At 38.0% G+C, this 27710-nt stretch overlaps 1 long non-coding RNA gene across 1 annotated transcript; it reads left to right on the top strand.

Annotated features, from left to right (window-relative positions):
• Positions 1-350: 350 nt before the first annotated feature.
• On the top strand, positions 351-27065 carry LOC307197171. Its single transcript, XR_013831343.1, has 3 exons — positions 351-377; positions 3919-4000; positions 27025-27065. It is a non-coding gene; the product is annotated as an uncharacterized lncRNA (long non-coding RNA).
• Positions 27066-27710: the final 645 nt, after the last annotated feature.

Genomic DNA, 27710 nt, shown 5'->3' with positions numbered 1-27710 from the left:
TGCCCTTTAAACTTAAAAAAAATAGTCTAGTTATCTATTTGGGGGTAAATATTAAGGTTTATGAGACTTTATGAGGCAAAGTTATTGAAAATATATGAAGTAGTCTATTTCCTTGTTACGCCAATGCTTCATGCTCCTTGATTTTTTTTTGTTTTTGTTTTTTTTTGTTTTTGCGGTACGCGGGCCTCTCACTGTTGTGGCCTTTCCCATTGCGGAGCACAGGCTCCGGAAGCGCAGGCTCAGTGGCCATGGCTCACGGGCCCAGCCGCTCCGCGGCATGTGGGATCTACCCGGACCGGGACACGAACCCTGCATCGGCAGGCGGACTCTCAACCACTGCGCCACCAGGGAAGCCCTGCTCTTTAATTCTTAACAAGGTATATCTTAGCCTTAGTATACAAGGCAAGTTAGTAACTTAATGGACTTCTAGTATTTGAAATACGGTACACCAGTAGACACAGAAACTATTGGTCGGAAAAGAAACAATTTATCTGGATTCTTTTCAGCTATGTCTCATTGTCTTACATAATCCTAATATCTAATTTATTCTATTTTATGATAGGAAATGTCTCTATTGCTTTACCAAATTGGGTCAAGTGCCTAATGGCAGTCATTGTAATTCTATCAAAACTGAAATCTTTATAAACAAGGACGCCTTTCGTCAACTCTTATTTCTCAATAAAAGATACACAGTATTGCTAGGTGAAACTTTCTTCTGCAAACTCTTGCTAAAAAAAAAAATTCTATTGGTTCAGAAAGTAGCAAAGAATCATTAACATGTAGCTAAATCATTTCCTGATTTTTTTTAGTTTATTTAAAAGCTCTTTCTTATAGTATAATTGTGTGACTCTCCTTTTAGAATGAGCTACATGTGTGTTTTCAAGGCTCATTATAGTCAGAACATTTTGAGACATAAATCATATATTTTTACCTAGAAACCAATTTCAACATAAGAACGTGCATGTGTAAGAAAAAAAAACCAACTGGTTGCTCCCTTGTACTTTCGGAAATTTTCTATGAGGTGATGGCTCACTGTGTATTTCCCTCTCAAATGTTCCCCTGTAAGAATAAATTAGAAAAGCATGTTGTATTTGTAATTGTTCAAATTAAGTCCAAAATTTCTGGAGCTATCTTTAAACCCTTTTTAAGAATACTAGGCATATAACCATTTTGGCTTCTGAAATATGTTTTATTTTCAAATTGTCATTTAAGATAGAAGCTATTTGTGCCTACCAGAGGACATGTTTACATCCTCAGAAAGCAACAAATCACAGGATCTGTTGGAATTAAAGGAGTGAAAAGTTGGGAGTTTAGGGAAGAACCATCTGGTAGGTTCTGTTTGCAGGAGCTGTGAGACCTGACTGTGGTGATCCGGAGTCAGCAGATCCCTTAGTGACTCCTCACCATCTCCTAGCCTACCTAGGCTAACCCACCTTCCATCGCCTCAGCGACCTGAGAATCAGGAGGTCTCTCTATCGTGTAGCTGCAGTGAACTGGACTGTGTGGGGGGAATATTTAAGCCCAACACAGAGGAAATGTAACTCAAACATGGCCTAGACCTGAATACAGCCTTTTGGTGGTTGTTTCAGAAACTATTTGGTAGCAATAACTAATTATTCCATGCTTGATATTAACTGTCCATCCTGAGACTATTCTTTGGAAATAGAGCATCTTAAGTACATATGAAGTGAGCGTTCATAGGACTCTTGTGTTTTAATACTGAATCACGTGAAGCCTACTGTTTCACTGAGTTGCACCTTGCCCAAGCTAAGAACCTCTGGTTATCGCTTGGGAGCTGTTCTTGTGATGTAATCCACTATGAAAGCCATTTTATGCTCATCAGAAGTTTTTCAGAGAAATATGGTTATCTTCTGCACAGAGATCAGAGTGCAGGAACAAATATATTTAAGAAATGTTTCTCTACCTGAAAGTGAATGATGTGCTGCCTCGTCATTTGAGCAAGCGGTGAGCCACCAGCCACTGAATTCTGGTTCTGATCATGTACACACGGCGTCTGTGGTCCATCGCTGCCCCCTGCCCACCTTCCTCATTTACTTTCTTCAACATAACTGACCCAGGCTATGCGGGTGTATAGTAATAGCAGATTCATGTAGGAAAAGAGGGAAATAAAATTAAGGAAGGGGGTCATACGTGCCCATGATTCCCAAACTGTGATGAACACGTGGATCACCCAGAAATACTGTGCAAAATGTAAATTCGAAACCACAAAGCCTTGGGTGGGACCTGAAATTCTACATATCTAACGAGCTCACAGCTGAGGGCAACTCTCCTGCAGACGACACTCAGAGTAGCAAATATCTATTTCTCTATTCTTATAGGGAATTAATCAGCACCTGAAAAATATGCTGAAGGTGTACTGTTAAGACATTTATGAGCAGAATATGGTTAAGTAGAAGAAGTTAAACTCACATCCAGAGATGGCCTGGGATCATATAATAAACTTGGAAGTCAGTATCCAATGGTGTGATTTACAGCTGTTACATTTCCTTATTGTTTGCTGAGGCTGTTTTTTCAAGTCTGATGTGCTGTATTCTATACACATTATTTCAAAAAGAAAAGAAAACGTGTTTGTGTTAAAATCTTATACAAGATACTTTTTGCTTTCCTAAAAGCTCAACTCTGGCAAGACGGCTTAAAGATAACTGAGAAAGAGGAGAGACAGCTTTCTAAATGCGTTTTTAATTCACAGCCAGGGACTGTTTGTTTCTAGTCCTGATTAAGATGGTACTACCAGGAGTTACTCCATCAATATCACAAAAGGGGTTTCAGCTCGTCTGCAAAGCACTAGACAAACATCCACCTAGGGATAAGAGTTTTCTGATGGGTTTCTGTGAAATGTGTAGGAGCCCTCTGTCTCCTGAGTCAAAGATATTATGGTTCCTGGTAGCAAAGGTCAAGGGGAGACTGGGGTTAATACTAGGATCTACTAAGAACTGGTGAACAGATACAAAAGCAAATGTTCTCCCAGTTATAATATAAAAATCTTCTTTATATGAGATGGGGGCTCTGTTGACTGACTACCAGAAAGTCTGCAAGTTAAAAATTAACTTTAAAATAAGCAAAATGTGGGACAAATGCATCCCTTGGCAGGTTGGCTAGATTGATATTTGATAAATCCTTGTTCTGATTCCTCCTAATAATCTGCAAGAAAGTATATAGATTTCCCTTTAGCATCCTCATCGTTTTCAATAAGCACAAATATTTGTTAAATTTCTATTATTTCTCAGGCACATATTATACTGTTATCATTTCTCTGGAGGAAACCATAAGCATAGACACTTAATGAGTCAAAATGCAAAAAGTCAGGAAAAGCACCGATTTCTCTTCAGTGCTGAGAGATCAGAGGATGGAGACATAGTTAAGTTTAGAGCTGACATTGTCGGGTGGGGTCATGCGGAAAACAAGCTTCGAGAAAAGAAGCATAAGCACTTTCATTAGTGAAGGGATGTTCATATTAAATTTCCTAGATTCTGAACCCTAAGCAACTGGACATATTTTTACTAGCTTTCAAAAATACTGAAACAAAAAGTTCATATCATGCAAAATAGCGTAACATAAACTGTGTTACTTAACAGAGAGGTGTTTTTAAAAAAAAATAGTTTTAAAAAAAGTAGTGTTTTTTTAACAAAAATAGATTTTTAAACAAAAAACTATTTTAAAAAACAGTTTTGTTTTTTTTTTTTCCAAATCCTCTATGTGCCTTTAGGAAGCTTTCAGTATATATTGAGAATTAGATTAAGTTTTGGTTTAATTCATAATGTTAAGATGTTCTGCACAGAATAGTTTTTCAATGTTGGACTAATCCTAATATATTTCATGATCTATTTCCATGCATTAAATAGTTCCCTAAAATGATGTATGGTGATATTCTTATTGTCTTGTTCACATCTCTCTGAGGGTGCTTACGTGTGAGTCCTGCACTAAGATTAGTTATCTACGTGTCTTGCCGACCAACAAACTGTAAATTCTTCGCAAACAGGTACTGTAACTTCTTTTGTTTTGTGATTTTTCAACACATCTAACACGCACCTTTGCTTGTTGGGAATTCTACTTCTATTTGCATATTGATAAATTGAACCTGCTGCTTGTTAAATAGCAATTTTAGGTAATTCTCTCATACGTCTTCATGTGCACTTTCAGAAATGACTCATGGGCAAAATTATTTAAATAAGTAAAGAAAAAATTCAGAGGTTAAGATAATTTTTTTTATTAACCCACCAAGAAAAATACTATGGAAGAGATTTTGGGTTTTTGTTTGCTTGTTTTCTTTTTTTTTGGCAGGGAGGTTTCAGATTTTGGTAGCCTGGTCCAGGATACACCGATGTGCAAACAGAAGACTGGAAATTGCTTTAATACTGCACTTCTGTTTGTGAGCCTTTGTATTTCTGAAAAATATAACTCTTACCTGAAATAGAATTGAGCAGAAGGGGCAGACTGATAATTTGACAAAGCTTTCAGAAATGGAAGGTCGACACTTACGTGTGCCCTTCAGGTGCACACCTTCATCTGAGTCTGCACATCTTCACAGAGCAGTACTGATGCTGAGGTCACTAACCTTATACACAGGTGTGGTGTAGGTTTTGTAGAAACAAGAATGAAAAAATACTCAACAGTTAATAGTGTACCAATTACTGAGATTTATAGATATGTACGTAACGTGAAATTATATGAGTACCATAGTATATGTAAAGCACGTATTAATCATATAGGTTACCGTTCATTAGTACTGCTGTTTATTTCATTAAAGAAATAAATTGTCCTCATCTCCTGACTCACTTTATACAGCAAGAAAGCTCAAGTGAAGCTTTAAAGTTAGGAGGTCAACTTTCTCATGATTGTACAATTGTGCTGATCTTTCATGTAGAAAAGTCAACTACTGGGTTTTGTTTTGTTTTGTTTTCTGTTATTAAGCTTGTTCTCCAGTTCCTTGTTCTCTTAGCCTTGTGTTTCCCTTTTGTCTGTACTGTTCTGTCAGTGTTTCTGAATCTCACCGCTTATTAACATGTCCCCCAGAGAAAGTGATTTTTTAATAGAAGAAAGAGATTTAAATTAAGCTATCATACAGATATCTAATACTTTATATTTCTTCTCAAAATTTATAAAAAATTAACAAACTTCTTGCTGAAATGTGTGGTTTGAAACAACCTTTTCATAATATGATGCCATCAGTTTGATAATGGGAAAAAAAAAAAACCACAAGTGAAACTCCCAAACTGTGACACTTATGATCTCATTTTTCATAAAATATGTTGTGATGCTCACTAAAATTACGGAAAAAGAATACATCATTTCCAGGGATAAAAGCAACAAATGATATAATTAAAATAATACGTTTCTTTTAAACATTGATTGTCAGAGGAAAAATAGAGGGGGCTATTGTTATTGAGCTAAATCCCCATCTTTTCAGCAGGAAATCAATAGACATTGAATAAAGTTGATAAGTTTATGAATAGACAGTAAATCATATTGTTTAGACTTTGGGAAATCATAAGAGGAAGGGGGAGAAGACAAAAATTGTTTTGAAAAAGGTGATGACAGGCATTCAGGCATTAGGAAGGTGTCAGGCAGGAAATTATATTATTAGTGTTACTTAATCCTATGTGCTTCTGTATTTTTTAATTTGCTACTGTGTATGTTATGTGGATGTTAATGCTCACTCAATAAAAGTGTAATATTAATAGATAAATGAGTGTAAAATATATTTTAGTGATAGAAAGCTCAAACAAATCTTCATATCATTTTAGTAGCAACAGCGAATTTATCACTTGGTAGCTATATAATCTAACCGCAAGAAAACTATGGGATGCAATGGAGTGATGAACGCAGAACAAGACTGCAGTCCACAATTCAAGTTTAGAAAGCTAAACAGAAAATGTAAATTGACCCGCAAAAAATCACACTATTAATTCCGATTGATGTTATAAACTCTAATAAAAGGCATGGACTGGGAGAGATTTGAAACACTTGGCTAAAAGGAGATTTGAAAACAACTGTCAGATTCATTTTTCAGCTTTATGCCTATCCTTCACTACCATGCCTCAATGAGAATTGATTATATTACTAGGGAAGTGCATATTTCTATAATGAGGAGATATTATAGTATCCTTTGGTTCTCAATCCTGCAGGGAAAGAATTAATAACTAATCACATAATCTTTTATAATTTATTCTTCATAATCCTTAGAGTATTACATGACTAATACTGTTAAAGGGAGTGAAAATCAGAATACTCTTAATATTTGTTGTTTTCATGACGCTCTTCTTTTTTTTTTTTTGTGGTACGCGGGCCTCTCACTGCTGCGGCCTCTCCCGTTGCAGAGCACAGGCTCCGGACGCGTAGGCTCAGCGCCCATGGCTCACGGGCCCAGCCGCTCCGCGGCACGTGGGATCTTCCCGGACCGGGGCACGAACCCGTGTCCCCTGCATCGGCAGGCGGACTCTCAACCACTGCGCCACCAGGGAAGCCCCATGACGCTCTTCTTATTTTGGTCTGGCTGTGATGAAAGCAGTCAATTTGAAATGTACTATAAAATTTGAACTCTATTATGCCTGATTTACCTCGCAGATGTTCAGAAGAAAGTGATAAGAGTAATTTTGAAGATAAAAGTAAACTCCTTTGCCAGCCTTTGGGACTTCTGACCAAATCAAAACAATAATTGTGAAAAAAAAAAGAGAGACTTTCAGGAGGATGATTTCTACTTACTTTAAGTGAGACCATTGTTCCCTTTCCTTTTAAATCTCAAGAAATGGGATTGTCAGAGTTCAGAATTACTACTTAAAAGTGGTACATATTAAATGGTTGTTCCTATTAACCTGGGTATATTAAATGAGAAGACTGGAATACAGGAATTTGAGCTTAAATAACTCACCAACTGAGCAAAATTAAATGCCTCAAAGAAAATAAAATGGGAAATTCAGACGAAAGAACTTCCGTGACGAAACCTTAAATGCGATCTCTGATTACTCTTCAGCTAAAATGTCAGGCAAAGCCGGAATAAAGGTTAAATTTTTAAAAAAAGAAAAAAAAGGTATGAAGGCTCATCTCTCACCACTGCAACCACTCCTCACTACTGCTTAAAAAGAGAAAACATAAAAGGTCCAAAAGGGCATTTGCTTTCCCTTAATCCTTGACTATCAGCTATGCAAAGAGCTAAAGGCGTGGGATTGTGTCTAAAATGGGGAGTACTTTGCTCTGAATATGTCCTGTTAGGAGGGGGCTGGCGACCAGAGAACTCACAGAATGTCACACAACCGCTTCAATTTGTATTCAAAAATTTTTTAATGGTTGTTTAACGTAATCAGTTGAAGGAAACTAGTTATTTTTTTTTGGTGGGGGGAACAGATCAGAGAAAGTCACTAGGAACATTTGAGTGTGCGTGTGTGCGCGAGTGTCGGGGCAGGGGATGTATAATCTTATTTTTACAAAATGTGAAACCACATTTCACATTATATTAAATAATCTCTTTCCTTTTTATTTATCATGGGCATTTTTAAAGTCGTTTAAACTCAAATGTAAAATTAAGTAACAGCAACTGCTTAGAAATCCCTCCCTCTTCAGAGGAGCTGAAAGGCCAGCAATGTGACTACTTCATAGTCTTGTGGCAAAGTAATAACCATGATACTAAACTTCAGTGATTCCTTACTATGAGCTCAGCAATGATCTAGATAAATATCTGACTTAGGGATGGAGTCAGTAACTCGGTCACTAAATCCTTCCCAAGGGCAGTTTGCACTTTGGAGCCCCTTGTAATTGAGTGGAGCAGTGCTGCTTCAGGAGAACAGGTACATGAAGTGTGTGTTGTTTCAGTGGCTTTTGGCTGGTAAAAAAACTTCCCAGAACTGAGCTATTCGCCTCTACCACAGCAACTCATAGTGTTTGGGATGGCAGCTGCTCCATCACCCGGGTCACTGGCAAGGAGATATGGAACAGAAACCGTAACTAACTACCATCTGCAAGTAGCATGAGGGAGAAACAGGTGTTTGTGTTATAAGATACTAAAGTTTGGAGTTGTTGAGTACTGCAGCATAACCTAGACTCTAGTGGCTGGATCTAATTTAATCTTTTTAACAAGCTAATAACTTTGGAATTCTTATACTGATGGTAATTATTCAGACAAGAAGGAAAAAGAAAGCATCCAGGGAAAATATCTTATCTAGCTAGAAAATGGCGGATCTGAAATTCTAAACGTCGTCTTATCGTTAGCGGTTTTCTACTTCTATATCAGAGAATGTCTTACCCCATGCATATGAACTTCAATTAGTCATAGCTAAAAGTTACTATTATCTTTAAAAGAATTAAAGGGGGAAAAAAAGAGAAAATTCCTCGTGATTTAAAGGCCCATTTGCTGTAATTTTGGTGTGGGCTTGAGGAAGAGGTAGTAATTACTCAGCATTAAAAAGTCCATTTCTATCACTGTTTCTACGGCACAGCAGTATAGGTGCATGGGAGTTGTTCAATAATGAAAAAACTTTACTACTGAGACTATTTCCTGTAAGACCAAAGGGAAATGAAGGTATTCCTTGCAAAAAATTATTGATGGATAGATTCTGAGTGCTTTGTAAGCTGAAGGTGCAGAACCATAATGAAAGACTTGGGACAACAAGCAGGCATCAGAAAGAAATCCTAAAACCAAGAGTTATAATTAAGGATATGAGATAATGAACCAAATGGTATACGGATGTATGCTTTCACACTACACTCATAAAACCCGAAATGTTTGGCCTTCTTGTATTGACATCTAGAGAGTTATTGAAGAAGGAAAGTATATTATTTTCTATCCTATAATATTTCCAGTGGGACCCTTATCTTTGTTTGCCATGTAGACAAATAAAAATATGACAACTATAGTGCATCCCCCTTTGCTTTATTTTAATTTGATTTTTAAATCCATCTTTGTTCTTTTCTAAAATAAATTCAAACTAAATGAAAATGAGAGGAAAATGTAAGAATGAGAGTCAGTGTGAAGAGCAGAGAGATTCTAATCTTCTACTGGTTATTCAAGGATGAAGCAGTGGCAAAAATGAAAGGGTTGCATAAGTGTCCATTGAAAGATAAATGGATAAAGAAGATGTGGTACGTATATACAACGGAATACTACTCAGCTGTAAAAAGAATGAAATAATGCCATTTGCAGCAATATGGATGGACTTGGAGATCATCATACTAAGTGAAGTAAGTCAGACAGAAAAAAAGAAATATCATATGAGATCACTTATTTGTGGAATCTAAAAAAGGACATAAATGAACTTATTTACAAAACAGAAACAGACGCACAGACGTAGAAAACAATCCTACCAAAGGGGAAAGGTGGGGGAGGGATACATTGGGAGTTTGTGATTAACAGATACACACTATTATATATAAAACAGACAAACAACAAGGTCCTACTCTATAGCACAGGGAACTATATTCAAAAATTTATAATAACCTATAATGGAAAAGAATCCGAAAAAAGAATAATTTGTATATCTGAATCACTGATGTGTATCACTTTGCTGTACGTCAGAAACTAACACAACATTGTAAATTAACTATACTTCAGTTTAAAAAATGAACAGATTGCATGAAACATGGCAGTGAATGGTGCCTAGAGGAGCTGAGCGATAAAGAAGTCACCATCCAGGACTTCCCTAAGGAATGTGGGATGCCTACAACTTTTAGCATCCTCATGGAGAGATCTATGCTAACAGTGTGTTCTATGGGGGGGCCTTGGCCAGGTGGTATCAGTGTGACATCTGGAGCAGCTGGAGACTAAGATCAGCCACGTGGGGGGCCAGTTATGTGCATGTGACTGACCCACAATAAAATCTCTGGACAGCGGTGAGTGGGTGAGTGTCCCCAGCTGGCAATACTCCTTGAGTGTTGTCACATGTCACTGCTATGACACATAATCACTGTTGGCCTAACTTCCCTGGGACAGGACGACTGGGATCCCCATGCCTGGTGTCTCCTGACCTGTCCTACACACTGTTTCCTCTGCTGATTATAATCTATATGCCTTAACTGTAATACACTGTAACTGTGAGCATAACAGCTTTGCCTAGTTCCTTCAACCTGAGGGTTATCGTGGGGACCTCCCAAACTCGCAGATGTTCTCACGGGAGGATGTGCAAGGATTCTGCTCCATTTACTCCAGCAGCTGGTCCTGTTGTTTCATTACCCCTACACTGTGGCAATACAGCTGTCCAAAGGAGCAAGAGAGGAGAGCAAGAATTGCAGCAAAGGATAGATAAGAGAAGCAAGGACCGCTCCAGGATCAGAAGTTAACTTCTAGGTAATCTTACAAATATTTTCTCACGTTATCGTATATACAATGTTTTAAAACATCAGTAGAAGGACTTCCCTGGTGGCACAGTGGTTAAGAATCTGCCTGCCAATGCAGGGGACATGGATTCCAGCCCTGGTCTGGGAAGATTTCACATGCTGTGGAGCAACTAAGCCTGTGCTCCACAACTACTGAGCCTGTGCTCTAGAGCTTGCAAGCCACAACTACTGAGCCCGCATGCCACAACTGCTGAGCCTGAGAGCCACAACTACTGAAGCCCATGAGCCTAGAGCCCATGCTCCACAACAAGAGAAGCCACCACAATGAGAAGCCCGTGCACTGCAACGAAGACTAGCCCCGCTCGCCGCAACTAGAGAAAGCCCACGTGCAGCAATGAAGACCCAATGCAGCCAAAAATAAACTAATTAATTAATTTTAAAGTATCAGTAGAAATCAAAGCTGTAAAGTGCAGTCTGAAGCAGTGAGTCATCCCACAGCCCACCGGTTCTCCCTGGGTAGCGAGGTTAAGAGTTTTTGATGCGATTGCTCTGGGTGTTCACTCAGCGTTACACTAGATATTTTGTGCAACACAATCAGCAGTGGGGCACTAACCAATTCTCTTGGTGATTTGCAAGTTCATTTTCCTGCAGCCCGCCTGGACCGGGTGAAATGAGCATTCAACAAATCTGAGAAGCAGGGAGACACTCAGGCCATACACCCTAGGGGGGTGCTGTTTTGGATTTGATAGTGTTCGTGTGTTTATGGTTTGCTTCCATTTTAATATAAAATATAACTCATTATTGAATATTTAAATTTAAAAATCCTTCCTTCATCATCACAGGAGAGGGTAACATGAAGGACAAGAGGAGGGGGCACTTGGTCACCGTGGGTTTGGGTGTGTGTTTGAAAATCATTTGAAGGAAGAAACTTTCATCACAGCCACCAGCCTGGATCCAAAGTGGCATCGAAGGTTAACAGATCCATTTGACTCTTTGGAGCATAATGCCAAGCTGGGTGACACACAGACACAGATGACATTATTTTGTTTAGACTTTGAAAGGGCACTTCCCATGATATAGGAGATGAAAAGTCGTCTTAAAATGCTGTCTCCTCGTATTGCTGAAATCAAACAAGTGTATTGAAAGGTTGTTAAAAGAAAGATACAAAGCACCTTGATTTGTAGTCAGTCTAAGGCACTCTCTTCTGTGGCATTTGTTAATTTTTTATATGTTCATTGATCACATATCTATCATTTTGGTCCTTTTCTCCATGGGGATAATAGTATCAGCTCTCCACGCTGAACCCAGGAAGGAGCTCATTGAACAGAGAAGAGACAGCGTATGATGCTTATTCTTCCAGCTCCCAACTGTGCCCCCGTCTCACTGGCAGCACCTAACAAAGCCGTTGTTCTTCAGAAGCCAAAGGGTTGTGTGCACACACATGCAGCTACCCTCCACCCATCCTGCCTAAGGAGGATGGGTGCCGGGTGCCCTCCTGCACTGGGAATGCAAACCTGCCATGGAGAGCGACCACCTGTGCAGGAGGGGAAAGGACTCCTGTCTGTTCTAGCAGGTACCCGAGCAAGCTACCACGTGCACCACGAAGAGGGTGGGGCAGTCTTTGTGCCTCTAACGTACAATATGTGACATGCTTTTTCAGCCAGTGGAGAACTTCCAGAGCCTTCAAAAAACGTTGCAATAGCCTGGGGGATTTTAGGAGAAATTTGGAATAATTTGTATTCCAATAATTTGTATCAGGTTACGTTTTCCTTAGGACAGGAGATGGCAAACTATGACCCAGATATGAAACACAGTCACCCTGACTCGTTTATCAATCACCTTCTGATTTCACTACAGTGGCAGAGCTGAGTGATTGTGACACAGACAACACGGCTGCAAAGCCTAAACTATTTACTATCTGGTCTTTTATAGAGAAAGTTTGCTGATCCCTGTAAGTAGACCTGTATACAACATGAAGGTTTATATTATGAAAGTTTTAAAAAAGACGCAATTACTGTGTATAACATCGCGTAATAGGTTTAAGTGGTATTGAGATGAAAGTCAGATACAGATATTTATGAGATATATATACATATAAGTGTGTGTATATATATATTATGTATATATAAATGTATTTCCATTAAGTTAAAAAAAAGGTAGTCTAGACGTCAGTATCAGGAAGCAAAACAAAGAAATCAGATATTTGGAATTAATTTTCATAAAGTTATTGGGAATATGAGATATTAATTTTCAAACTGGAAGGGAATTTAAACATAAATTATATAAATATAAATATTTAATGTTATATAAAAATATTCAAGGCCTGGAACAAAATTTTCTGATTGCTTAAAATTTATTAGCTTTAGGTTTTTACAGTAAAAATAGCGTCTGTGACTTGAACACATGTTCAGTTTTCTTCCTCTCTCTTTTTCTCTCTGTCTCAACCTCTCTCTTCCTCCTACCCACTCCAATTTAATACAGCACTTCTCTGATGATTTCGCACAGTCTCTCTCTAACAGGAACTTAAGAATTTGAATCTATTAACAGTGCATACATTATTTATTAACTTGCACCAGGAGTAATTTTGCAACTGGCAAGCTTCAGAAAGCTGCAGAAAATTATCATGCCACCACCATCATTGTCTGCATTACTTCTCAGCAGTCCATGACAGAGAAAAACATTAGAAAAGGGCCTTCTCTTCTGTCAGTTGAATATGGAAAGTAGAACAAATTGCTTGTTTCATTCACAATTTCCCCTCTGTCCATGCAGCAGCAACTTGTGCATTAGCATGAAGGCTTAAAAGTACATAAACATTCATCTCAAAATGCTCTGGAGGCTCCCAGGAATTATTATTATCCATCAGTTTGGGGGAAATAAACGGTGTCCTAAGACACAAGGGATATTTTTGTGAAATTTGGCAGGTGGTCTGCAGTGCCGAGTCACCAAACCCATTGTCAGGGTACAGTGCCTTCTGCCCGTGGTATGATGACAAACGGAAGGAAGTCACATCACTGTACAATTGCATTACTTGTTTGACGTGCCTGGTACTATCTGTAGGGAACAGTCAGCAAGGCAACATTTGGGACTTTATTTACAACAGATGACAGCTATCTGAAACAAGCTATGCATCAGATAAATTGAGTGTGTGTGTGTGATAGGTGAGGACTGATACGGTGTGTGACGAGCATGGCTGGGCTGGACGATGGCCGTGTAGAAGATGCAGGAACACAAATAGAATTGAGTAATGGTTATGAAGAGGACACAGTACGTCTCTAGCTGAGGAACGCAATCATAGAGGCAGAAAAAGAAAGCATATGAATTGAGATACAATATTTTCTCTCCCCCAGGATAAAGATACGGTTCAAATTTTCCATTTCATCATCAATTCTCAGTATGTCACTTATTGTATTAAAGTGGCCAGGGACACATTTGACATAATTTGACTGACGTGTTTTGGGACCTTTCTTTGACTAGCTTTGCTACAAGAACAGTGAAATATTTTTTTCATCTCACTATTTTGTTTTTATTTTGGGTTTAAAAAGAAGCCAATATAGCACAAATGCTAAATACATATTTACAGCCTTGGGAAACAGACAATAGTGGAAAATGAATCCTACTTTTAAGGAGGCAGTTTAAAATTTTAGTCTTCCAAGTATAATTTAGGTTTGACGTTATGTGAAAATGCCTTCACGATTCACAGGGTTTTTTAGAAGCTGGTTACCTTAGTGATTTTATTTCTCTCTCTGAAACTGTCTGACAGTTGAAATGTACTTGGTTACACCTGCTGGCCGTTGCTAGTTTTAAATTACAGGAAATTGAAAGCAAGTTGCTTCTAGGACATTGAATTTAGGATTTCTTTCTTATTTTGGCAAACGATGTGTGACTAGTAGTGTAGGTGATACCATTGTAAAGTGTTTGTCTTAATATTTAGGGAAGCCTCACATTAAAATGAGCACTCTTACAGATAGTTACATAAACTTAGATGTAGACATAGATGTACCTATACCTACGCACATGCAAACATACACTCAGCTTTAGAAAATAATGAACATGGACTATGAATCCAGAGATTAAACTGCAATTGAATAAAACTAGATTTACATTTTGAAACAGGAAGCCAAAAAGGTGCAATAGGCACAGATTAAATTTCCTCAGTTAAGTTAGTCTATCGAATGGTCAAATTTTCATCAAACCTTGGGAATTCCCTGGTGGTACAGTGGTTAGGGCTTCATGCTTCCACTGTAGGGGGCCCGGGTTAGATCCCTGGTGGGGGGACTAAGATCCTGCAAGCCGAGTGGTGGGGTAACACAAACAAACAAACAAAAAAGAACCATCAGACCAGACCAATGTAATGAGTCACTACTCTTACGAGCTTTGAAAGGTTAGTAGAAGACACTCCTGAACCAGGGTGTTATGGCTTGAATATTCCTGCCCCTTCCAAACCCTTGTGTTGAAATCCTCCTGCTCAATGTGATGGGATGAAGAGATGGAGCTGTTGGGAAGTGATGGGTCATGAGAGTGGGGCCTCATGAATGGGATAGTGCCCTTTTCAAAGATACCCCTCAGAGCTCACTTGGCCCTTCCACCACGTGAGGACACAGCAGGAAGGTGCGACCTATGAACTGGGAAGCCCTGATCCTGCACCTCCAGTTTCCAGAACTCAGAAACATTTGCTGTGGATAAGCCACCCAGTCGGTGGTGTTTTAGCAGCCTGAACGGACTAAGACATGAAGGATGTCGAAGTGTGACTGTCGCTTTTTTTTTTAACATCTTTATTGGAGTATAATTGCCTTACAATGGTGTCTTAATGTCTGCTTTATAACAAAGTGAATCAGTTATACATATACATATATCCCCATATCTCTTCCCTCTTGCATCTCCCTCCCTCCCACCCTCCCTATCCCACCCCTCTAGGTGGTCACAAAGCACCGAGCTGATCTCCCTGTGCTATGTGGCTGCTTCCCACTAGCTATCGATTTTACATTTGGTAGTGTATATGTGTCCATGCCACTCTCTCACTTTGTCCCAGCTAACCCTTCCCCCTCCCCCTCCTCAAGTCCATTCTCTAGTAGGTCTGCATCTTTATTCCCGTCTTGCCGCTAGGTTCTTCATGACCATTTCTTTTTTTTTTTTTTAGATTCCATATATGTGTGTTAGCATACGGTATTTGTGTTTCTCTTTCTGACTTACTTCACTCTGTATGACAGACGCTAGGTGCATCCACCTCACTACAAATAGCTCAATTTCGTTTCTTTTTATGGCTGAGTAGTATTCCATTGTATATATGTGCCACATCTTCTTTATCCATTCGTCTGTTGATGGACACTTAGGTTGCTTCCATGTCCTGGCTATTGTAAATAGAGATGCAATGAACGTTGTGGTACATGACTCTTTTTAAATTATGATTTTCTCAGGGTATATGCCCAGTAGTGGGATTGCTGTCCTATGGTAGTTCTATTTTTATTTTTTTAAGGAACCCCCATACTGTTCTCCATAGTGGCTATATCAATTTACATTCCCACCAACAGTGCAAGAGAGTTCCCTTTTCTCCACACCCTCTCCAGCATTTGTTGTCTATAGATTTTCTGATGATGCCAATTCTAACTGGTGTGAGGTGATACCACATTGTAGTTTTGATTTGCATTTCTCTAATAATTAGTGATGCTGAGCAGCTTTTCATATGCTTCTTGGCCATCTGTATATCTTCTTTGGAGAAATGTCTATTTGGGTCTTCTGCCCATTTTTGGATTGGGTTGTTTGTTTTTTTAATGCTGAGCTGCATGAGCCGTTTATATATTTTGGAGATTAATCCTTTGTCAATTGATTCGTTTGCAAATATTTTCTCCCATTCTGAGGGTTGTCCTTTTGTCTTGTTTATGGTTTCCTTTGCTATGCAAAAGCTTTGAAGTTTCATTAGGTCCCATTTGTTTATTTTTGTTTTTATTTCCATTACTCTAGGAGGTGGATCAAAAAGATTTTGCTGTGATTTATGTCAAAAAGTGTTCTTCCTATGTTTTCCTCTAAGAGTTTTACAGTGTTTGGTCTTAGATTTAGGTCTCTAATCCATTTTGAGTTTCTGTTTGTGTATGGTGTTAGGGAGTGTTCTAATTACATTCCTTTACATGTAGCTATACAGTTTTCCCAGCAGCAGTTATTGAAGAAGCTGTATTTCTCCACTGTATATTCTTGCCTCCTTTATCAAAGATAAGGTGACCATATGTGCATGGGTTTATCTCTGGGATTTCTATCCTGTTCCATTGATCTATATATCTGTTTTTGTGCCAGTACTATACTGTCTTGATTACTGTAGCTTTGTAGTACAGTCTGAAGTCAGGGATCCTGATTCCTCCAGCTCTGTTTTTCTTTCTCAAGATTGTTTTGCCTATTCAGGGTCTTTTGTGCTTCCATACAAATTGTGAGATTTTTTGTTCTAGTTCTGTGAAAAATGTCAATGGTAGTTTCATAAGGATTGCATTGAATCTGTAGATTGCTTTGGGTAGTATAGTCATTTTCACAATGTTGATTCTTCCAATCCAAGAACATGGTATATCTCTCCATCTATTTGTAACATCTTTAATTTCTTTCATCAGTGTCTTACAATTTTCTGCATACAGGTCTTTTGTCTCCTAGGTAGGTTTATTCCTAGATATTTTATTCTTTTTGTTGCAATGGTAAATGGGAGTATTTTCTTACTTTCACTTTCAGATTTTTCACCATTAGTGTATAGGAATGCCAGAGAGTTCTGTGCATTAATTTTGTATCCTGCTACTTTACCAAATTCATTGATTAGCTCTAGTAGTTTTCTGGTAGCATCTTTAGGATTCTCTATGTATAGTATCATGTCATCTGCAAACAGTGACAGTTTACTTCTTCTTTTCCCATTTGGATTCCTTTTATTTCTTTTTCTTCTCTGATTGCTGTAGCTAAAACTTCCAAAACTATGTTGAATAATAGTGGTGAGAGTGGGCAGCCTTGTCTTGTTCCTGATCTTAGTGGAAATGGTTTCAGTTTTTCACCATTGAGGACGATGTTGGCTGTGGGCTTGTCAGATACAGACTTTATTATTTTGAGGTAAGTTCCCTCTGTGCCTACTTTCTAAAGGGTTTTTAAATGGGTGTTGAATTTTGTCAGAAGCTTTCTCTGCATCTATTGAGATGATCATATGTTTTTTCTCCTTCAATTTGTTAATGTGGTGTATCACATTGATTGATTTGCGTATATTGAAGAATCCTTGCATTCCTGGGATAAACCCCACTTGATCATGGTGTATGATCTTTTTAATGTGTTGCTGGATTCTGCTTGCTAGTATATTGTTGAGGATTTTTGCATCTATGTTCATTAGTGATGTTGGCCTGTAGTTTTCTTTCTTTGTGACATCTTTTTCTGGTTTTGGTCTCAGGGTGATTGTGGCCTCATAGAATGAATTTGGGAGTGTTCCTCCCTCTGCTATATTTTGGAAGAGTTTGAGAAGGACAGGTGTTAGCTCTTCTCTAAATGTTTGATAGAATTCGCCTGTGAAGCCATCTGGTCCTGGGCTTTTGTTTGTTGGAAGATTTTTAGTCACAGTTTCAACTTCAGTGCTTGTGATTGGTCTGTTCATATTTTCTATTTCTTCCTGGTTCAGTCTTGGAAGGTTGTACATTTCTAAGAATGTGTCCATTTCTTCCAGGTTGTCCATTTTATTGGCATATAGTTGCTTGTAGTAATCTCTCATGATTCTTTGTATTTCTGCAGTGTCAGTTGTTATTTCTCCTTTTTCATTTCTAATTCTATTGATTTGAGTCTTCTCCCTTTTTTTCTTGATGAGTCTGGCTAAAGGTTTATCAATTTTGTTTATCTTCTCAAAGAACCTGTTTTTACTTTTATTGATGTTTGCTATAGTTTCCTTCATTTCTTTTTCATTTATTTTTGATGTGATCTTTATGACTTCTTTCCTCCTGCTACCTTTGGGGTTTTCTTGTTTTTCTTTCTCTAATTGCTTTAGGTGTAAGGTTAGGTTGTTTATTTGAGACGTTTCTTGTTTCTTAAGTTAGGATTGTATTGCTATAAACTTCCCTCTCAGAACTGCTTTTGCTGCATCCCATAGGTTTCGGGTTGTCGTGTTTTCATTGTCATTTGTTTCTAGGTATTGTTTGATTTCCTCTTTGATTTCTTCAGTGATTCCCTTGGTTATTAAGTAGTGTATTGTTTAGCCTCTATGTTTTTGTATTTTTTACAGATTTTTTTCTGTAATTGATATCTAGTCTCATAGCGTTGTGGTCGGAGAAGATACTTGATACGATTCCAATTTTCTTAAATTTACCAAGGCTTGATTTGTGACCCAAGATATGATCTATCCTAGAGAATGTTCCATGAGCACTTAAGAAGGATGTGTATTCTCTTGAATGGAATGTCCTATAAATATCAATTAAGTCCATCTTGTTTAATGTATCATTTAAAGCTTGTGTTTCCATATTTATTTTCATTTTGCATGATCTGTCCATTGGTGAAAGTGGGGTGTTAAAGTCCCCTACTGTGATTGTGTTACTGTTGATTTCCCCTTTTATGACTGTTCATGTTTGCCTTATATATTGAGGTGCTCCTATGTTGGGTGCATAAATATTTACAATTGTTATATCTTCTTCTTGGATTGATCCCTTGATCATTATGTAGTGTGCTTCTTTGTCTCTTGTAATAGTCTTTGTTTTATAGTTTATATTTTCTGATATGAGAATTGTTACTCCAGCTTTCTTTTGATTTCCATTTGCATGGAATATCTTCTTCCACCCCCTCACATTCAGTCTGTATGTGCCCCTATGTCTGAAATGGGTCTCTTGTAGACAGCATATATACAGGTCTTATTTTTCTATCCATTCAGCCAGTCTATGTGTTTTGGTTGGAGCATTTAATCCATTTACATTTAAGGTAATTATCAATATGTATGCTCCTATTACCATTTTCTTAATTGTTTTGGGTTTGTTATTGTAGGTCTTTTCCTTCTCTTGTGTTTCCTGCCTAGAGAAGTTCCTTTAGCATTTGTTGTAAAGGTGGTTTGGTGGTGCTGAATTCTCTTAGCTTTTGCTTGTCTGTAAAGGTTTTAATTTCTCCATCAAATCTGAATGAGATCTCTGCTGGGTAGAGTAATCTTGGTTGTAGGATTTTCCCCGTTATTACTTTAAATATGTCCTGCCACTCCCTTCTGGCTTGCAGAGTTTCTGCTGAAAGATCAGCTGTTAACCTTATGGAGATTCTCTTCTTTGTTATTTGTTGTTTTTCCCTTACTGCTTTTAATATTTTTTCTTTGTATTTAATTTTTGATAGTTTGAATAATATGTGTCTTGGAGTGTTTGTCTTTGGATTTACCCTGTATGGGACCTATGAACTGGGAAGCCCTGATCCTGCACCTCCAGTTTCCAGAACTCAGGAACATTTGTTGTGGATAAGCCACCTATTCAGTGATGTTTTAGCAGCCTGAATGTACTAAGACATGAGAGATGTCAAAGTGTGACTGTCTTTAAATTAGGCTATCTCTGCTTCTGGAGACTGAAAAACGAATTCCCTCCAAAAATGTCCATTTCATATTCTATGGAAGTTCAAAGTTTTCCTAAAATTTTTGTGAATTCTTTAGAAGCTTATTTTTTAGCAGTCACCTCTTCTTCCAAATTCTTGCCCTTACGGAATTGTTATTTCAATTATGAGTCATCTCACCACTGTTATCTGAGTTACCAGCCTCTGGCAAGCCACTTCCTGCTGCATCTCTATACACACAGCCAAGCATGTGAGAAGACACACATGCACAGACATGTGGGCAAGGAATCTGAAGGTGTAGAATAGAGAAGAGTGGCAAGAGACATGGACAAGGCAATTTCATATTGAGCATTCCACATCCTTATGCTTTGGGCCACATGGTCCCAAGCTTCTGAGATCATTTCTTCTTGTCCCTCTTCCTCATATTCTTCTCAATCTCTTCCTCCTGGATTACTTTCGCAATTCAAAGTCTCTGTGATGCGGAGGAGTCTGGCTCACCTCAAGTCTCCTCAGGCTTCCTTTAGACCCATTTTGTATATCAAACATCTCAACTGTTTAGCAGAACAAAAGACCTCTCTTGTGATAATAAGTTAGAAAGCAGTTGCAATCACACGTTGCAATTACATTTTGCCCTCATGTTTATCGATTGCACAAGTTAACGTCAACCTAGAAATAAACATTGTCATGCAGAGATGGAAGACTCTAGTAAAAGTATTACAATTAATAGGACTCATCTCAAGTCCTTTTTAACAAACTTACTTCCCCTCCTTTTCTCACTCAGAACCTTCTATTCCACTTCTCAACACTTGTTTAATGAATACTTAACTTCCTCTGTCAAACGCCCTTGGGTTCATTATTTCAGAAGTATGGCATCCTTGTGTTTAATCAGATCAAATTCTGAACTGCAGGAACTCTGGAGGTCATCATCAATCCACACTCGGGCTCTAGACTTAAAGCTAATCCACTCACTTGGCACTAACTCAGCAGTTCTCAAACGCTGGTCTCAGGATGGGATCATTAACTGTCTTAGAGACATGGGCGACCTTCAGTGAGTTTCTTTTTTTTTTTTTTTTTTTTGTGGTACGCGGGCCTCTCACTGTTGTGGCCTCTCCCGTTGCGGAGCACAGGCTCCGGATGCGCAGGCTCAGCGGCCATGGCCCACGGGCCTAGCCACTCCGCGGCATGTGGGATCTTCCCAGACCGGGGCACGAACCTGTGTGCCCTGCATCGGCAGGCAGACTCTCAACCACTGCGCCACCAGGGAAGCTCCAGTGAGTTTCTTTTCATGAAGGTCATATCCAGAATGTGCTGGAACGGAAGAGCACAGACTCTCTAGAACTGATTCTGACGTTGACTCAACTTTGCATGTAGTGACTCACGTTCTTAGTTTGAAAATGCCCATGGTGCCAGTATTTCAGTATGTGGTAGAGCCAGCTGGCAAGGACGCTTGTTAAAGTTTCAAGAATTTTGCAAGCCAGTTTTTAAAAAGGTTCATTATTAAAAAATAAATTGCATATACTTACAAAAAATAATTTATATTAAAGCCAAAATAATAAATCCTCAAAACTCATCACTCTCCATTTTACTACAACTTTCTGTTATCTATTTTTTTGAGGTTAGTTATTTCTGGTCTATCTGTAAGGTGGAAATACTACATCCTGTTGTGCTGTCCAACATGTCTTCATCACTGCCTGTTGGATGATAGTTTGGTGGCTTGAAATTGGCCATGGAAGGAATATTTACACCACAGCAATTGACAAATGCTACAAAGTAAGGCTTGATTTTTTGCTTTGTTGATTTAAAAAATATTAATAATGAAGATTATAAAGTGTGTCATTGTACTATAAAAAGTGTAAAAATATTGAAGTAATCTTCTTGTATTAAAAAATAGTTAATTCAGCTTAAAAGCCATTTATATTAATGAATGAAGTTCCAACTCAAGGATTTGTTGTTTCAAGGTTGTGTCACTTGTACATGGAGACATTTATGTTGTAACTTCTCTCAGAGAACAAGTTATTAATTGTTTACCATCGCACATCACTGGAGTGTGTATCACAAGGAAATTGTCAAATACCTCAGATCAGAACTTTTTCTTCCCAGAGAATCAGAGTACCAGCATGCCACTGGTCCTGTTTATCAATATTTATCATATTAGAAAAATTCTTATTAATCCATTTAATAATGATAAACCCATTAGAGGTTAACATAAATAATGTTTTATAACAAATAAACTGACAACATAAACATAATTTTAACAAAATTAATTGTATTTACCAAAAGAAAAAATAATTTAATGAGAAGAATGGTATTGTTTTGCATTGTTGAAAATCTTTTTAATGTCTCGTTTAATATAAGACAGCTAGATTCTTTTATCTGCTTTTGGAATCAATCTATTGCAATAAATTTTTTCACTTTAAATAAATACATGAAGAAAAATCAGTTTTATTCAGATATGTAGTCTAGAAAGGGAGAAACTCACCGATCCACTGAAAGGGTCTCAGAGACTGATATTTAATATCTATTGTTGACGCATTAACATTGAACTCTAACCAACAGCACTGTAACTCATGCCTGAAAAAAGCTTATCTAACACATGTATTTTCTCCATAAGGGCACATCATAGCCTTCCGGTGCTTAGGAACTGTTAAATTAATTAAACAAGGAGGTCATTAAACTCAGGGGACTCTCATGCTCTGGTGGCCTCTGTAGGTAAACCAAAGTCTAATCCGGGAAATGTCTCAAGGTTTTGGCATTGAAACCTAAGGACAACCAATCACAAAGAGCTAACCAGCCTTAAAGCTACATCCCATGCATAACATCCTTGCACTGCTTCAGCTCTTGTTTGTGTACTCCTAACCACTTCCTGTTTGGCACTGCCCAATTCAAATCAATTTTTGCTCAAATAAACTCTTAACATGTGTGATATGCCTCAGTTTATCTTTTAACAGAACAGTAGTTGACACTTGAGCACTGTTCTTGGGGGCCATTTTAAATAGCAAAATCACTAACAAAAACCTACAAAAAAGGGAGCTTGATTCCAGCCAGAGAACTGAAGTAAGAAAAGAGAGCATTGTCTTGTGCAGCCTCAGCTGGGAAAGTAACTAAAATTTTTTGCTTCTCTGGGCATGTCTGTGAATGACTGCAAAAAAGCCAACAAATATTTATTTTGAGGTTACAATTAAATTTTAGCAAAAGGATGAATTCAAAAATACAGAATCCATGAGTAACAAGGACTGGATATATATATATATGTGTATGGGTATACAGGATGGTTGAAAAAATTTTTAAGGGTTTTATGCACATATATGAATATATTTTCAGAACAGTGGCTTTGGTATTTTAAAGTAATGATGCAGTGAAAGATGATGAGTAAAATATTTTAAAATGCAGTTAGAAAAACACAAAATTGAAAAATAATTTAGGATTGTGTTCTGACCATAGTGTGAATCTTGAAGAGTTTTAGAATGCTAATTTATCTATGCCGCTTCCTGAATGTTTGTTAAATTTGTCCATGGCAGTAATCAATTAATTGATATCTTGAATTAGAATAACGTTACTGATTTTAATGAGATAAACTTAACAAATCCCAAGTGCTTTTTTAAAAAGCACTCGGTTATTAGAATATCATTACCACAGAGCTTTTGAATTTAGTAAACTTTACCAGTTTCCTACAAAACATAAGCATAAATTATACATTATCTTTTTCATTATCTATGAAAAACAAGAGAAATATATTTTCTGAAAGTAGGCATGTCAAAGAATAGGAATGAGGGATCTTTGACAATTATACAACTTACTTTTATGAAGTAAAATGAATATTTTTGAATATATTCCAGCTTTTTCTACTCACAATATTACATGAAAATTTTAAAATTTTATGTAAGAATTTCCATGGCACGCTAGATTTATCATCCATATTCTACAGAGGACATTTGATTTTATTAGAGAATTATTTATTAGTTAGGGCAATACTATCTGCTCTAACAAAAAAACTCCAACATGCCTGCCTAACGGCTTCAACATGAAGAAAATTTACTTTTCTCTCATAGAAAGTCTAAAACAGATGTTCTTGTTCAGCAAGGGAGCTTTCCTCCAAGAGGTAATTCAAAGACCTAGACTCTATATTGTGGTTTTATGATCTTCAGTAAAGTTGCCACACTTGTCTTCAATAAATCATTGGAAGATGAAACCAAAAGAAAGAGTCAAGCACATCTTCCCCACCAAGGACACATACATGTCACTTCTGCTCAGATTCCATTGTTAAAAGCCACTCAAACAGCCCTACCTACTTGCAAGAGCAGCTGGAAACTATAATCCAAGTTTGGTTGCTGGTATCTAGCAAGAAAATAACTATCTTGGTGGGGGGTGGAGGTGGATGTATCTGTCACAAATGAAGTGTAAACTTAATATCCTATTAAAAGTGAAATATTAAGCAAAAGAGTATAAGAATCAAACAGAAGTGTTTCGCTGCCATAAAAATCCTCTGTGCTCTGCCTGTTCATTACGCCCTCTCCCTATGCCCTGGCACTCACTGATCTTTTTTACTGTCTCCATAGTTTTGCCTTTTCCAGGAAATTGTATACTTGGAGTCATAGGGTATGCAGATGTTTCAGATTGGCTTCTTTCACTTAGTAACATGCATTTAAATTTCCTCCGTGTCCTTTCATGGCTTGATAGCTCATTTCTTTTTAGTCTTGAATAATATTCAGTTGTCTGGATGCACCATAGTTTGTTTATCCATTCACTTACTGAAGGACTTCTTGGTTGCTTCCAAGTTTGGACCACTATGAATAAAACTTCTATAAACATTCACGTGCAGATCTTTCTTAGGATGTAAGATTTCAACTCCTTTAGGCAGATACCAAGAAATGTGATTGCTGGATTGTATGGTAAGAATATGTTTCATTTTATAAGAAACTGCCAAACTGTCTTCCAAAGTGGCTGCACCATTTCGCATTCCAGTCAGAAATGAATGAGAGCTTCTGTTGCTCCGCATCCTTGTCAGCACTTGGTGTTATCAGAGTTTTGGATTTTGGCCATCCTAACAGGTGTGTCGTGGTGTCTCATTGTTGTTTTCATTTGCAATTCCCTGATGACAAAGAATGTGGAGCATCTTTTCATATGCTTATTTGCCATCCGTATATCCTCTTTGGTGAGGTGTCTGTTTAGATCTTTTTCCTGTTTTTAAATCAAGTTTTTTTATTCTTGAGTTTTAGGTGGTCTTTGTACATTTTGGATAACAGTCCCTTATGAGACGTGTCTTTTGCAAATATTTTCTCCCAGTCTGTGGCTTGTCTTCTCATTCTCTTGCCAATGCCCCCCACAGCAGAAGTTTTTCATTTTAATTAATTTTCATGGGTCTCCTTTGGTGTAGTATCTCAAAAGTCATCACCAAACCCAAAGTTATCTAAGACTTTCTCCCTTGTTTATCTTCTAGCGATTTTATAATTTAGACACTCCTTTTGAGGAGTTTTGGTACCAAGAGAGAAAAGAAATATGTGGTAGCTGGAGAGGGGAGTGAGGACAAGAACACAATTAATTAAAGCGATTCTGTCTAAAGCAGGGGATAGCTGAAATCTATCCCTGTGCACGTGGGAGGTGATGGAATCTAGTGCACAGAAGGAGGGGGTGGCCTTAGATGGGATCACGGTTTGTTCACTTATATGAGCATCAGGGACACAAAGCATGTGGGTGCAGATGCCAGAAAGTGAATAGACATGGTAGTGGGAGTTTGCAAGATTCTATTCTGAAGCCTGATTTCCTCCATGAATAGAAAACCAAGAATAAAAATGGAAAAGTGATGCTTGGAGTTTGGGGAGAAAGGAGAAGAGAATGGGAAGGTAAATGAAATAGGAAATGGTTGTCATGCATCATATAAGGAGCAGTTTGTTGTTCCCAGTGATAAATTTTAAGGATGAGTTCAGTTCTCATGGTTGGGTACATTTCTTTGGCCATGCTCACTGTAGAAATGCAAGCAAGCATGTGGTGGATTAAGTCAGACCTTGGTGTTCTCAAGTGACAATAATAAAGCTAGAGAGAGTGAGGGAGTTGAGAGTGTATGCACGGAAGTGATTATATTGAGTAATCATGGGTCTAGCCTAGGTAGTTCAAGAAAGGTCATTGAGGACATCAGATCAGCAGATTGAGAACCTGGTGGGGTTGAAAGATGGTTGGAGCTGAGCTGCTAAGGGATTAGGAAGTGATGGTTAGGGATGTGACGCATGCTGCTGAGATAATTGAGGGTCTGTCCTCACTGGTGATGTCCAAGTCAGGAAATGGCCATGGGAGCGAGTGATCTAGGTAGTGTGCACCGTAAGATCATCAGAGGGGAGGATTTAAAAAACCTTGAGGCTAGGGTGTTGGAAAGATCATCTACATGAACGTTCAGATTGTTACAAATGTAAGACAGGGATATTTTGGACAGAGTGGTAGTGAGTCAGGAGCTAAAAACATCTAGAAATGACGGAGAATCTGTAGGGGATCCACACATGACAGCAACAATGAAGAGTAGCGGCTGATAAAATCTGCAGAGATGTGCCTCAAAGCTGCAGGGTTTAGAAAGGACGAGAGGAGTATGATCTGAAAGCAGCAATGAGGAGAAAGCAGGCCCTTTCCTGCAGGTCCTGTAGTGAAAGGGCTGTGGGAGAGAAGAGCACCACACCTCAGAGGGCTGTGTGGAAGCAGAGCCTTTGGGGCATCCTTGGAAGAGTCCAGGAAAGCTAGAAGGGGAAGGACCAGTCTGCAGAGAGGTTGAGGACAAAGGTGCTTTTGCTGACTTTGGACTGGAATTTTCAGAGGAGCCGGGGTAGAGTTTGGGGTTTGGGAAAAATGAGATAAGGAAGAGAATAGGAGAACTGGTGATCTGAGTCATTGTTCCTAGAAGGTTCTAAAGCAGGACATTTACCAGTCTTCTCCTGAATTATAACACACACCGGGCCTTGTCACCCTAAATCTGAACCTGATCCTTCAATTTTTTTTGTCTGTCAGTTGTGTCATTCATCTAAGAATGTTTATTGAGAACATATTATAGGCCAGGAACTGAGTATACGCTAGAGAACAAAACAGACAAAAATGTGTTAACTTAAAACTAAAACTAAAACTTAAAACTAAAACTAACTAAGCTATTGGCACAATCATGGAGTATTTATATGCGGCTTCCTGTGTCTGTATTTCCCCTAATGGCCTTATATATGTGACTTATTAATAAGATATTTGCTCCCTATTTTTTTTCAGAATGTGAGCCTCCTGATGTGAAATTGCCTGTGAGAGGGAAGCAAGAGGTAAGTGAGCAGGCATGCTTTGCTCAGAATGGGTAAAGCAGCTTCACCTCAAGTTCATAAGTGTCGTCAGGCCAAAATGCTGCACCAAACAGAGGTCACAGTTTATTCACTTGAACTTGAACTTTTGCCAATATTTTAGAAGTGCACAGTGATATGTATCACAATGAAAACACAAGTAGATAATAAACATATAAAAATGCTCATTTTCACTGTTAAAATTTATGCAGAATGAAATGAGAAAATGCTAGTTTTAAAATTTAGAAATGTTTTAGAATAACTATCCTCAATGCTATTACGATAGTATTTTCAGCGCTGCTTAGGACTGTAAAATGGTTCCATTTCTCAAAGCAATACCGGTCAGTTCTGCTCTAAAAACCTTTTTATTAAGTACCAATTTTGTGCCACATTCTATACTGGGATCTGAGGAAAGGAAAATAAATATCGTGGTTTTTTTCCTAAAGGCACTTTCAGGATTTGGGAATATTACCCAGAAACACACTTCAAGAGTTTTAAACAAATTATTTCTGCTGACTCAATAACTCTGTCTCTAAAGAACTACCAAGGTGTTAATTTTTTAAATGAGGGTAACATGTGTACAATTATTTTTATCCCAGAATTATATGTAAAAAATTTTAAATG

This window comes from Stenella coeruleoalba, assembly GCF_951394435.1.
Source record: "Stenella coeruleoalba genome assembly, chromosome: 14".
NCBI lineage: Eukaryota > Metazoa > Chordata > Mammalia > Artiodactyla > Delphinidae > Stenella > Stenella coeruleoalba.
This window is presented reverse-complemented; position numbering and strand designations above follow the sequence as displayed.